Genomic DNA, 13,661 nt, shown 5'->3' on the forward strand with positions numbered 1-13,661 from the left:
CTGTACCAGTTTACATTCCTACCAACAGTGTAGAAGGGTTCCCTTTTTTCAACGCGCTCTCCAGCATTTATTGTTTGTAAATTTTTTGGTGATGGCCATTCTGACAGGTGTAAGGTGATAATTGATTGTAGTTTTGATTTGCATTTCTCTAATGATTAGTGATGTTGAGCATCTTTTCATGTGCCTCTTGGCCATCTGTATGTCTTCTTTGGAGAAATGTCTATTTAGGTCTTCTGCCCGTTTTTTGATTGGGTTGTTTATTTTTTTGATATTGTGCTGCATGAGCTCTTTGTATATTTTGGAGATTAATCTCTTGTCAGTTGCTTCATTTGCAAATATTTTCTACCATTCGAAAGGTTGTCTTTTCATTATGTTTATGGTTTCCTTTAGTGTGCAAAAGCTTTTAAGTTTGATTAGGTACCATTTGTTTAGTTTTGCTTTTATTTTCATTACTCTAGGAAGTGGGTCAAAAAAGATCTTGCTGTGATTTATGTCAAATAGTGTTCTGCCTATGTTTTCCTCTAAGAGTTGTATAGTATCCGGTCTTGCATTTAGGTCTTTAATCCATTTTGAGTTTATTTTTGTGTATGGTGTTAGGGAGTGTTCTAATTTCATTCTTTTACATGTAGCTGTGCAGTTTTCCTAGCACCACTTATTGAAGAGACTGTCTTTTCTCCATTATATATTCTTGCTTCCTTTGTCATAAATTAGGTGACCATAGATGCATGGGTTTATCTCTGGACTTTCTATCCTGTTCTATTGATCTATATTTCTGTTTCTGTGCCACTATCATACTGTTTTGATGATTGTAGCTTTGTAGTATACTCTGAAAGTCAGGGAGCCTTGTTCCTCCAGTTCCGTTTTTCTTTCTCAAGATTGCTTTGGCTATTCATTGTCTTTTGCGTTTTGTTACAAATTGTAAATTTTTTGTTCTAGTTCTGTGAAAAATGACATTGCTAATTTGATAGGGATTGCATTCAATCTGTAGATAGCCTTGTGTAGTATAGCCATTTTGACAATATTGATTCTGCCAATCTAAGAACATGGTCCATCTTTCCATATGTTTGTGTCATCTTTTATTTCCTTCATCAGCATCTTAGTTTTCTGAGTACAGGTATTTTGCTTCCTTAGGTGGGTTTATTCCTATGTATTGTATTCTTTTTGATGCAATGGTAAATGGGATTGTTTCCTTGATTTCTCTTTCTGATCTTTCATTGTTAGTGTATAGGAATGCAAGAGATTTCTGCGTATTAATTTTGTATCCTTCACCTTTACCAAATTCATTGATGAACTCTAGGATTTTTCTGGTAGCACCTTTAGGGTTTTCTATGTATAGTATCATGTCATCTGCAAACAGTGACAGTTTTACTTTTTCTTTTCCAATTTGGAGTCCTTTTATTTCTTTTTCTTCTCTGATTTCCATGGCTTGGACTTCCAAAACTATGTTGAATAATAGTGTCAAGAGTGGACTTCCTTGCCTTGTTCCTGATCTTAGAGGAAATGCTTTCAGTTTTTCACCACTGAGAATGATGCTTGCTGTGGGTTTGTGGAAATCATCTTTAACTTTAAAAATTCTACTACTTGAAGACTCCATATACAATTAGTTACAAAGCCCTGCTGGTTTTTCCTTTGTTGCTCTCTTTGAATCTGTCTCTTCTTTTCCATTCTTACTGATGAGGTACAAAATGTGTCTGTGAAAGCTAAAGGCTCATGAACAGAGATGGGAGTCATGATCAGGAAGGCTGAGGAGTAATAAGATCCTGTGCATCAGGTGATGAGGTCCAGGAAGTGAGATGTATATCCAAGGAGATGAATAGTGAACATAATGGTGTTTTTTAAAAGCATGGTATTTGTTGGATAGATTGTGTTTCTGGTGACAAGGAACAGGAAGTTAAGTGTTTGAAATTTGTTTGCCAGGATCTAGGATTAAGGAAAATGCTCACCACATATCCCTCTGTTCTTTGAGACTTATTCCAGCCTTAGAGCTTTGGGAAATAAGATAGTTATAAGGAAAGTAAATATATAGGATGTGAGACTGCATTCCTCTATAACTCTGCTTAGCTCTTCTAGAGATGTATGAAAAATTCCTTTGCTTTATTAAAAGAAATCTTACTTTTGCCCTTTAATGATACTGACATTTGAACATATATGAAGTATAGTAACATTTCTATGTAAAATATTTAGCTATTGCTAGGCAGCTCATCCCCATAGACCTGGATATTTTAGGCCATTCTACCTCTCACATGTTATCTTTTGGCAACCATTTAATTGCACAACTACACTTTTGGAGCATAACTGATCCTTTAGAATAATATATTTTCTGAAGTACAGTGTAATGATTAAGTGTACAGTGTCCAGAATCAGACAATCTGGATTTGAATATTTCTAATAGCTTATTTTTGTGAGCTTGGGAAGCATTAATTATTATTTTAATCTAATATTTGTTGACTAATTTTTATGTGTCAGGCACTGTGCTAAATAACATGAGTTATTTTATTTAATTCCATTTGCTTTTTTTGCCTCAGTTTCCTGCTTTGTAAAATGAAGTTACTCATAGTTTGTATTTCATTGAATTATAATGAGGATTATATGTGTTAATGTAATGCAGAGTGCCTGACTCAAAAATAGCACAATATTAGCTGTTATTATTATGATGATTATTATTAGTCAATTCCAGTCTTCTTTCATTTTTCAAATTTGGTAGCAGCTAAAAATCCTTTTTGAATGTTCTGGTGCCTACAAAATTCAGCAGGTGCTGACCAAATGTTGTTAACTGATCCTGATAAACAGAATAAAGCATGCTACTTTTTATGTACATAAGGTCGCAATCTCCCTCTTACCTAATGGTCTGTCTGAGTTCGTAGGAACTTATTTTTATATTACTCTACTTTCAGATTGTTCTAAAAACCTTGGTAGCTACTCCAATGGCTCTAACTTTTTTTCCAGATAAGGTAAAATGAGAAGGTGTGACCTATGAAATTTGCTTTGTTTAAAAAATTAGATCACATTAGGTTCATTTGTTTCTTATTCGGCCTCCCTGTTTGTTAACCCATAAGTATTTATTTTCATTGTCTAATTAAAAACTGTAAGATTTTCCCTACTGTAAAGTGGCAACTGACATTTCATGAATTACAGCTGATACAGGTCTTCCTTAGGTAGGCTTTAACTATATCTTAGACTTCTTAAACATTTCATTAAATTTTTAAAACTTGCATATTAATGTAATGGTAGTTCTATTTTTACCATTCAAAGAAAATAACCAATTTTACATCAGAAGCTCTCTAGGGTGTCCTTTTTTTCCAGTATTATTGGACTTTTCCCTATTAAGTCCAAATCCATCCAAATATTAATGATTTTTGTGCTCTCATTTCCTATTTCCATTCCCATTCACCTATACTGCAAGCCCCACCATCCCAATACTTCTAGTTTGGATAGTGGGGTGGCAGCTATTAAAAAGAAAATAGCCTTTCCATGAGTTTCCTGTCAAGAAAGCACACATTAGAATAGATACATGGATTCACCCGGCTTCTAATGCCACTTATCCACATATGACACCTCAAGAGGAAGACAATAGGAGGTGAGTAGTTCATGTCCCTTAACACATGCTGCCAAACCCAGAATTTGAACACTTATCACTCAGTAGTATAAGTCATTCATAATCACAAATTACCTGAAATCAAAAGATCCACACTATATTATGTGTGTCACTGAGATGTTACTGGAAGCCAACTGTGATCATATGAAAACTTCCATCCCCAAATAACTTCCAAAGCACTCCATCATGAGTAGACTTGAAATATTGCAAGGCTTAGCTTTTACTTTTTATATATGAAGTTTGTTCTCTTTACCTTAGTTCAGTTGGTTGTGGCTCAACTTCTTCTGTACAGTTATACCCTTACTTGCTGTTCTTTAAATGCACGTTGTGACAAAGATTATTGAAATGTGTGAGATCGTGTCATCAGAGTTCATTGCTTGATTAATTTGTTTCCTATGTGGATAAAAAACCGCTTAGTTTTCCTATCTCCATACAGAAGTGAAAGGGCTTTTTCAGTATGCTTTCTCAACCATATACTCTATTATTATTAAATAGTTACTTTTTAAATTCTCTATTTTATTTGAAAATAGAAATGTGTCATTGCACCTAAAATCATCTAGTACCTGGCAGTTCAGTCTTATGACGTGATAGTTTGAGTGCCTTCCATCTTCTGTTTTTATTAAGTTCATAATGTATCTTTGGAGGTACAATTAGTATAGACATTTTGTAATTAGTTTTATCACTTTCTCTGAACAATGTGGAATCTTACTCTGACATATGGAAAAATATAGCATGGATGATAAATTATTAAAAATACAATTTAAGAAAAATACAGTGGAGTGTGCTATTCTGAAGTCCTGTTACTTGATTTGAAGTATTTTATTTTAAATTCAATTGACTATTCATGCATGTATTTCTATCTGTACTACATTTGTGGGAATAGCATCCCCAATCATAACTATAGAATTAGGGAACTAAATAGATAAATGCAATAATAAAATCAATCCTTGTCCTGAAAGGCTGATCTGTGTTGAATATCATCTTATTATTTATAAAGTTAGTGTTGTTCAGAAGGACTTAGCCATTTCTCACTGTTAGTCTTTGTACACACTGTTACCGTGGTTTTCAATAATCTGCCTTAAGGGACTGATGCCACCAAGATGGTTGAGTAGGAGACCCCCGCCTCCATCCTTCTACAAAGACTAACAATTAGACACATCCACAAACATAAACATCTCTGAGAGAGCTCTGGAATCCAATTAAGAAATTTCAGCAACACACTAGAACAAAAAATTTGAGAATATTACACAAAAAGGTAAGGAAAACTGCTTCATTTTGCCTGTATCATCTGATTACCAATCTGCCATTACTCAGCACCAAGAAGGAACTCCCCAGCTAGAAAGAGTTCCCCTTGCATGGAAAGGAAGAGTGGGGTGAGACAACTACTTCCTCAGTCTTTCAAGAATGCTCAGTGGGGAAAGGTAGTCTCTTCAATAAATGGTATTGGTAATACTGGATATTCGAATAAAAAGAATGAATTGTGGCCTCTATCTTATACCATTCACAAAACTTAACTCGAAATGGATTAAAGGCTTAAATTTAAGACTTTCCTAGAAGAAAACATAGGAAAAATGCTCCTTGACATCAGTCTTGACAATAAGTTTTTAGATATGACACCAAAAACACAAGCAACAAAAGCAAAATAAACAAGTAGAACTACATCAAACTAAAAAGCTTTTGCACAGCAAACTGAATAATCAACAAAATGAGAAGGCAACCTACAGAAAGGGAGAAATATTTACCAACCATTATCAGATAAGAGGTCAATGTCCAAAATATATGAAGAACTCAGATAACTCAATTGCAGGAAAACAAATAACCCCACTAAAAAATAGCAGAAGACCTGATAGATATTTTTCTAAAGACTACATACAAATGGCCAACATGTACACGAAAAGATGCTCAACATCACTGATTATCAAGTAAATGCAAATTGAAACCACAATGAGATATCACTTCACACATGTTAGAATGGCCATTATCAAATAGAAAAGAAATAACAAGTGTTGACAAGGGTGTGAAGAAAAGGGAACCCTTGTGTGCTGTTGGTGGGAATGTAAATTGGTACAGCCACTATGGAGAACAGTATGGAAGTTCTTCAAAAAATTAAACATGAAACTACCATATGATCCAGGAATCCCACTTCTGGGTATATATCCAAAGAAAATGAAATCACTACCTTGAAGATATATCTGCACCCCCAGGTTTATTTCAGCATTATTCACAGTACTCAAGACATGTAAACAACCTAAATGTCCATTGACAGATGAATGGATAATGAAAACGTCACACACACACACACACACACACACACAGTAGTATTATTCACACATGTAAAAGGAGGAAATCTTGCTATTTGGAACAACGTGGGTGGAACTTGAGGACATTATGCCATGTGAAATAAGTCAGACGTAGAAAGATAAATACTGTGAGATCTTACTTACATGATGAATCTAAAAGAAGCCAAACTCACAGAGTAGAATGGTGGTTAAAAGGGGATTGGAGGTAGAGAAAAGGAGATGTTGGTCAATTAGTACAATGCTGATTAAGTTCTGGGGATCTAGTACACAGCATGGAAACTATATTTAACAATACTGTGTCCTATACTTGAAAGTTGCTAAAAGAATAGATCTTAAATGTTCACAGGACACACAAAAATCTAATTATGTGAGGTGATGAATGTGTTAAGTAACTTTAGGGTGTTAATTGTTTTGCAATATATACATGTATCAAATCATCATTTTGTATACCTTAAACTTGCACAATGTTACATGCCAATTATATCTCAATAAAGCTGGGGGGAAAAAGAGAAGGAGAGTTGATGGTAAGAATGTCTGTTTAACATAAATAGCCTTAGAGTGACTTTGTCATGTGCACTGTATATAACAAATCTCTTCAAATATGCATAGAAATGCTTTCTTTTAGGAGTAAATTATTAGGATGATAACACTATTGAATAAATGATATTAGCAAGTGGAAGCTCTGCATTTAAAATAACTGCAGGCAAAGAGGTAGAGACCTAGGTGAAATAAGTGACTTTTCCAATCATAAAGGAGAATCAATGTCTCTGATAGTCTAGCATTTCTATAGCTAATGGCCTTCCATTGTAAAAAAGCTGACATTGACTTCTGAGAGTCTAAAGTTATTACTAAGGAATAACTTAATTAAGATACTTTGAAAAACAAAGTTTTTTTTGTTCTGTATTGAAGGTAAAGGAGAAAATTATCAATGGTGGATTACAAAGATTAGATTTTATGTAGATAATATAGGGAACTAGAACTATTCTTGGTAAAGTAATGTGAAAGGGTAATTGTAATATGGAAATTTACTGTAATTTAGTTAGAGTGACGCTGAATAACAGAAAAATTGTTAATGATCATACTGAGTGACTTCTTTTAAATGACTTTTAGTCATACGTACACTATTGACAGAATTTTAGCTTTACGTAGTATAAAAATGAGTTTTAAAAAGTTTATATTTTAAAAACAATGTTAAAGTTTTTAAAGTTCACTTGTGGAGTTCCATGCTACAGTGTGTTTTAAAATATCTCAATGTTTGCTCATGCTTTACTCATGACTGCTATTGGAAGCAGGTGTGAATGGTGAAGTGATGGACTTGAGCAACTCTGGGAGTTTGGCAATTGATAAGGTTTTCAAAGTGTTGAAATAGTGGTGTCTGTTGCCAGAAATATGAGAACTGAACAACATTGGATAGAGAATAACAAGTTACACGTTTACTCAGGGGTAGTGTTTTTAACAGTTTTCAACATAAATAAGAGGGCTGGAGTTCTTTTTCCTTTGCTTTGTGATGTCTATACAGTTAATGTTTTGATATTTTCATAGAAATAATAGGCTAAAGTTTACAGTACAGGCATTTTAACAATTCATGCACACTTTTCTATAAGTGCAGTTAGTGTAGATTAGCAAACTAAATTATGTTCACAAAACCGAATACATGTATGTATGTGTGTATGTATATATACACATATGTATATATACATATAGTACATACACATTTATATATGTGATAGGCATGTTTATATCTTTTCACACACACTATAGTATGTGTGAAAATTAAGATATAAAATTGACAGTCTGTGAAAGTACTTCAAAAATTGTTGGGCCAGATATGGAGCATTTTGAAATATCACAAATACAATAATCTATAGTTATACTGACATTATGCCAAACAGTAGGATTAAAATGGGGGAAAAACTGTCAGCCATCCAGATGTTCAGTATCATGCACATGCTTAACTAATTATTTTTTTTATTTTCAATCTGAAATTTTGAGGGCTTATATAAGTCTTAATTCCTCTATGACCCAGAAGTTAGTGTATCTTAGACAATTAATCAATAATGGCTTCTGAAACCAAAAGGCCCATTCTCTCTAAGTCAGTAGTTCGACTTGAAGTAGTAAAGAAATAACCAAAGAAATGTCCATCTTATAACATGTAGAGATGATGAATTTCCATTTTGTAATAGAGCGTGCTATTCTGATGTTGAATTGTACTAAAAAATGGTAAAGTTAATTCTGGCCAGTAAAGATGGAGTAAAATACACATGCTTATAATAAATATATGACTTTAATACATTCAACAAAATTTTTGAGTGCTAACTATATGCCAGACACTATTCAATATTACAGTAAACTTGACAGCATGGTACCTGCACTTATATAGCTTACATTCTAAATAAAGAAGATAGCCAATAGATAAGAAAATAAATAAATGAATAATTTCATGATGTTTGAAAAAACAGCAAAATCAAAATATGTTCACATAGATTTCATCTTTCATCGTGTTCCCTAGAATGATGATCACAAATAAAGCACAATTCTGTATTAAATAGGTGTTCAACATCTTATTCAAAGAGATATTGTCTACTGATTTAATTTAAAACTCCAATTTTGAAAAAATTTTTCACATAACATTTGGCAGTAAAGCAGCCTCTGCCCATAGTCCAAAATAACAATAACTTCCCATTAAAGGAAAGGGACTGAAGTCAGGAAAATATTCTCATGGTGACACTTTTCATAGAGCTGAAGGAATCAATTTTTTAACAGCTATACTTTTATTAAAAATACTTTAGTAATCTAACACACACTTGTGTGTGTGTGTGTGTGAGAGAGAGAGAGAGACAGAGAGAGAAGCGGGGGGCGCTAATAAGTGAATTTCTGAAAATATCCTCAGGACATTTATTGTCATTTATTGTATGTTTATTTAGCCTTCTAATTCAAAGGCCAGTTGTTTAAGCACGTGATTCTACTTCAACTAAAGCTTTCTAACATATTAAATTGTATACCTTGAGCCTAGCTTCCTGGTGTGAAATGCCAAACTTACAAAAGAAAACACACCTGCTAAATAACAAAATATTTTCATAAAGTAATTGTAGCTAATAAAGATAGAAGCCTTTCACAGAATATACTATGAATCGTGGAAATCATATTTTTTTACACCAAAGGCCACATCAAGTACCAAAATATTGATTTTTCTTCACTTTCAATTCCTCAAATGGTTTAGGATCCTATAAAGAATACAAATCTTTTGTTCTCTTTAAAGGAATATTAAATATATGAATGTTAAGGAAGATTATGTTTTCAGCTTTATTGAGACATAATTGGCAAATAACGTTAAGTTTAAGGTGTACAATGTAATGATTTAATACACATATATACTGTAAAATGTTTACCACAATGAGGTTAGTTAACACATTTTTTACCTGACATAATTGCCATTTTGTGTCATTACTGTTGCAGTGAGGACATTAAAGCTCTGCTCTCATAGCAACTTTCAAATATACAATATAGTATTTTTAACTATAGTCACCAAGCTTTACATTAGATCCCCAGAAACTGTTCATCTTATAACCAAGAGTTTTTACCCTTTGGCCAACATCTCCCCATTTCCCACAGCCCTTAGCCCCTGGCAACCACCATTCTACTCTCTGTTGCTATGAGTTTGGTGATTTTATATTCTGCAGGCAAGTGTTTGTCTTTCTCTGTCTGACATGTATTTCACATAGCATAATGTCTTCAAGGTCCAACCACTTGTCACAAATAGCAGGATTCCCTTCTTTTAATGGCTGGGTTATATATATATATATATAGCACTTTGCAGATATGGCAGGCTTTTTTTTTTTAATAAATTGAAGGTTTGTGTCAACCCTGTGTCAAGCAACTCTGTCAGCACCATTTTTTCGATAGCATTTGCTCACTTCATGACTGTCACATTTTGGTAATTCACACAGTATTTCAAAATATTACATTCATTATTATTTTATTTACTATGGTGATCTTTTTGAATTGAAGTATAGTTGATTTACAATATTGTTAGTTTCAGGTGTACAACAAAATGATTCATTTATACATATACGTGTGTGTGTATATATATGTATTTTTCAGATTCTTTTCTATTATAGGTTATTGCAACTATATTACATACAGTTCACTGTGCTATATGGTAAATCCTGTTTTTTTTTTTAATTATTTATTTTTATTTATTTATTTATATATGGCTGTGCTGGGTCTTCGTTTCTGTGCGAGGGCTTTCTCCAGTTGCGGCAAGTGGGGGCCACTCTTCATCGCGATGCGCGGGCCTCTCACTATCACGGTTTCTCTTGTTGCGGAGCACAGGCTCCAGACGCGCAGGCTCAGTAATTGTGGCTCATGGGCCTAGCTGCTCTGCGGCATGTGGGATCTTCCCAGACCAGGGCTCGAACCCGTGTCCCCTGCATTGGCAGGCAGATTCTCAACCACTGCGCCACCAGGGAAGCCCCAATCCTGTTGTTTATCTTTTCTATGTGTAGTGGTACATATCTGTTAATCCCATACTCCTAATTTATCCCTCCCCCCCATTCATCTTTGGTAAGCATAAGTTTTTTTCTATGTCTGTCAGTCTGTTTCTGTTTTGTAAATAAATTCATTTGTATTATTTTTTATACTCTACATATTAGTGGTATCATGTAATATTTGTCTTTCTCTGTCTGACTTACTTCACTCAGTATGCTAATTTCTAGGTCCATTCATGTTGCTGCAAATGGCAGTATTTCATTCTTCTTAAGGTTGAGTAATATTCTATTTTATATGTATACCACATCTTTATCCATTCGTCGATAGACACTTAGGTTACTTCCATATTTTGGCTATTGTAAATAGTGGGGCTATGAATATTGGGTGTGTATATCTTTTTGAATTAGAGTTTTTATCATTTCCAGTTATATGCCCAGCAGTGGGATTACAGGATCATATGGTAGCTCTATTTTTAGTTTTTTAAGGAACCTCCATACTGTTCTCCATAGTGGCTGAACCAATTTACATTCCTACAAACAATGTAGGAGGGTTCCCTTTTCTCCACACCCTCTCCAGCATTTATTGTTTGTAGACTTTCTGATCATGACCATTCAGACCAGTGTGAGGTGATACCTCATTGTAGCTTTGATTTGCATTTCTCAATTAGTGATGTTGAGCATCTTTTCATGAGCCTGTTAGCCATCTGTATGTCCTGTTTGGAGAAATGTCTATTCAAGTTGTCTGACCATTTTTTGATTGGGCTGTTCATTCTTTTGGTATTGAGTTGTACGAGCTGTTTGTGTATTTTAGAAATTATCCCCTTGTCAGTTGCATCATTTGCATATGTTTTCTCCCATTCTGTGTGTTGCCTTTTTGTTTGGTTTATGGTTTCATTTGCTGTGCAAAAGCTTATAAGTTTGATTAGGTCCCATTTGCTTTTGCTTTTCTTTCTTTTGCCTTGGGAGACTAAGAAAATATTAGTACTATTTATGTCAGAGTATGTTTTGCCCATGTTCTCTGCTAGGTCTTTTATGGTGTCATGTCTTATATCTAGGTCTTTAAACCATTTTGAGTTTACTTTTGTATATGGTGTGAGGGAGTGTTTTAATTTCACTGATTTACATGAGGCTGTCCAGATTTCGCAACACCACTTGCTAAAGAGACTGTCTTTTCTCCATTGTATATTCTTGCCCCCTTTTGTCAAAGATTAATTGACTGTAGGTGTGTGGATTTATTTCTAGGCTCTCTATTCTGTTCCATTGATCTATATGTCTGTTTTTGTGCCAATACCACCCTGCTTTGATTACTGTAGTTCTGTAGCATTGTCTGAAATGTTGGAGGGCTATTTTTTCCTCCAGGTTTGTTCTTTTTCCTCAGGATTACTTTGACAATTCTGGATCTTATGTGGTTCCATACAAATTTTAGGATTATTTGTCCTAGTTCTGTGAAAAATGTCATGGGTAATTTCATAGGGATCACATGAAATCTGTACATTGCTTTTGGTGGTATGGCCATTTTAACAATATTAATTCTTCCAATCCAAGAGCATGGGATAACTTTCCATTTCTTTGAATCATCTTCAATTTCCTTTATCACTGTTTTATAGTTCTCAGCATATAGGTCTTTCACCTCCTTGTTTAGGTTTATTCCTAGGTATTTTTGTTTGACTTGATTTTTACAGGGATTGGTTTTTTACTTTCACTTTTTTCGTTAGGATAAATTCTTTCTCTTTCTTAGTGTAAATTTCATTGTTAGTGTAAAAATTACAACAGATTTCTGTATATTAATTTTGTATGCTGCTAACTTGCTTAATTCATTTATTAGTTCTAATATTTTTGTATGGAGTCTCTAAGGTTTTCTATAGCCTATCATGTCATTTACATATGACAATTTTACCTCTTCCTTTCCAATTTGGATACCTTTTATTTCTTTTTCTTGTCTGATTTCTGTAGCTAGGACTTCCAGTGCTATATTCAAAAGAAGTGGTAAGTGGTCATCCTTGTCTTGTTTCTGAATTTGGTTGGAAGGCTTTCAGCTTTTTACTGTTGGGTATTATATTTTCTGTAGGTTTGGAGAAAACGGCATTTGTTATGTTGAGGTATGTTCCCTCTATGCCCACTTTTTGGAGAGTTTTTATCATAAATGGATGTTGAATTTTGTTAAAAGCTTTTTCTGAATCTCCTGAGATGATCATGTGCTTTTTATTCTTCAGTTGATTAATGTGGTCTATCACATTGTTTGATTCGCAGATATTGAAAACTCCTTTCATTCCTGGGGTAAATCGCACTTGACCATGTTGTATGATCTTTGCAATGTATTGTTGGGTTTGACTTGCTAATATTTTGTTGAGGATTTTTGCATCTATGTTCATCAATGATATTGACCTGTAATTTTCTTTTTTTTCGTGATATCTTTCTCTGGTTTTGGTGTCAGGGTGCTGCTGGCCTCATGGAATGAGTTTGGGAGTTCCTTCCTCTGCAGTTTTTGATAATAGTTTGAGAAGGATAGGTGTTAACTCTTCTTTAAATGTTTGGTAGAATTCACCTGTGATGCCATCTGGTCCTGGACATTTTTTTGCTGAGAGTTTTTTATTTTATTTTTTAACATCTTTATTGGAGTATAATTGCTTTACAATGGTGTGTTAGTTTCTGCTTTATAACAAAGTGGATCAGTTATACATATACATATGTCACCATATCTCTTCCCTCTTGTGTCTCCCTCCCTCCCACCCTCCCTATCCCACCCCTCTAGGTGGTCACAAAGCACCGAGCTGATCTCCCTGTGCTATGCAGTTGCTTCCCACTAGCTATCTATTTTACATTTGGTAGTGTATATATGTCCATGACACTCTCTCACTTTGTCCCAGCTTACCCTTCCCCCTCCCTGTGTCCTCAAGTCCATTCTCTAGTAGGTCTGCATCTTTATTCCCATCTTGCCCCTAGGTTCTTCATGACCTTTTTTTTTTTTAGATTCCATATATGTGTGTTAGCATACGGTATTTGTTTTTCTCTTTCTGACTTACTTCACTCTGTATGACAGACTCTAGGCCCATCCATCTCACTACAAATAACTCAATTTCATTTCTTTTTATGGCTGAGTAATATTCCATTGTATATATTTGCCACATCTTCTTTATCCATTCATCTGTCGATGGACACTTAGGTTGCTTCCATGTCCTGGCTATTGTAAATAGAGCTGCAATAAACATTGTGGTACATGACTCTTTTTTGAATTATGGTTTTCTCACGGTACATGCCCAGTAGTGGGATTACTGGGTT

This window comes from Balaenoptera acutorostrata, chromosome X (assembly GCF_949987535.1).
Source record: "Balaenoptera acutorostrata chromosome X, mBalAcu1.1, whole genome shotgun sequence".
NCBI classification, from domain to species: domain Eukaryota; kingdom Metazoa; phylum Chordata; class Mammalia; order Artiodactyla; family Balaenopteridae; genus Balaenoptera; species Balaenoptera acutorostrata.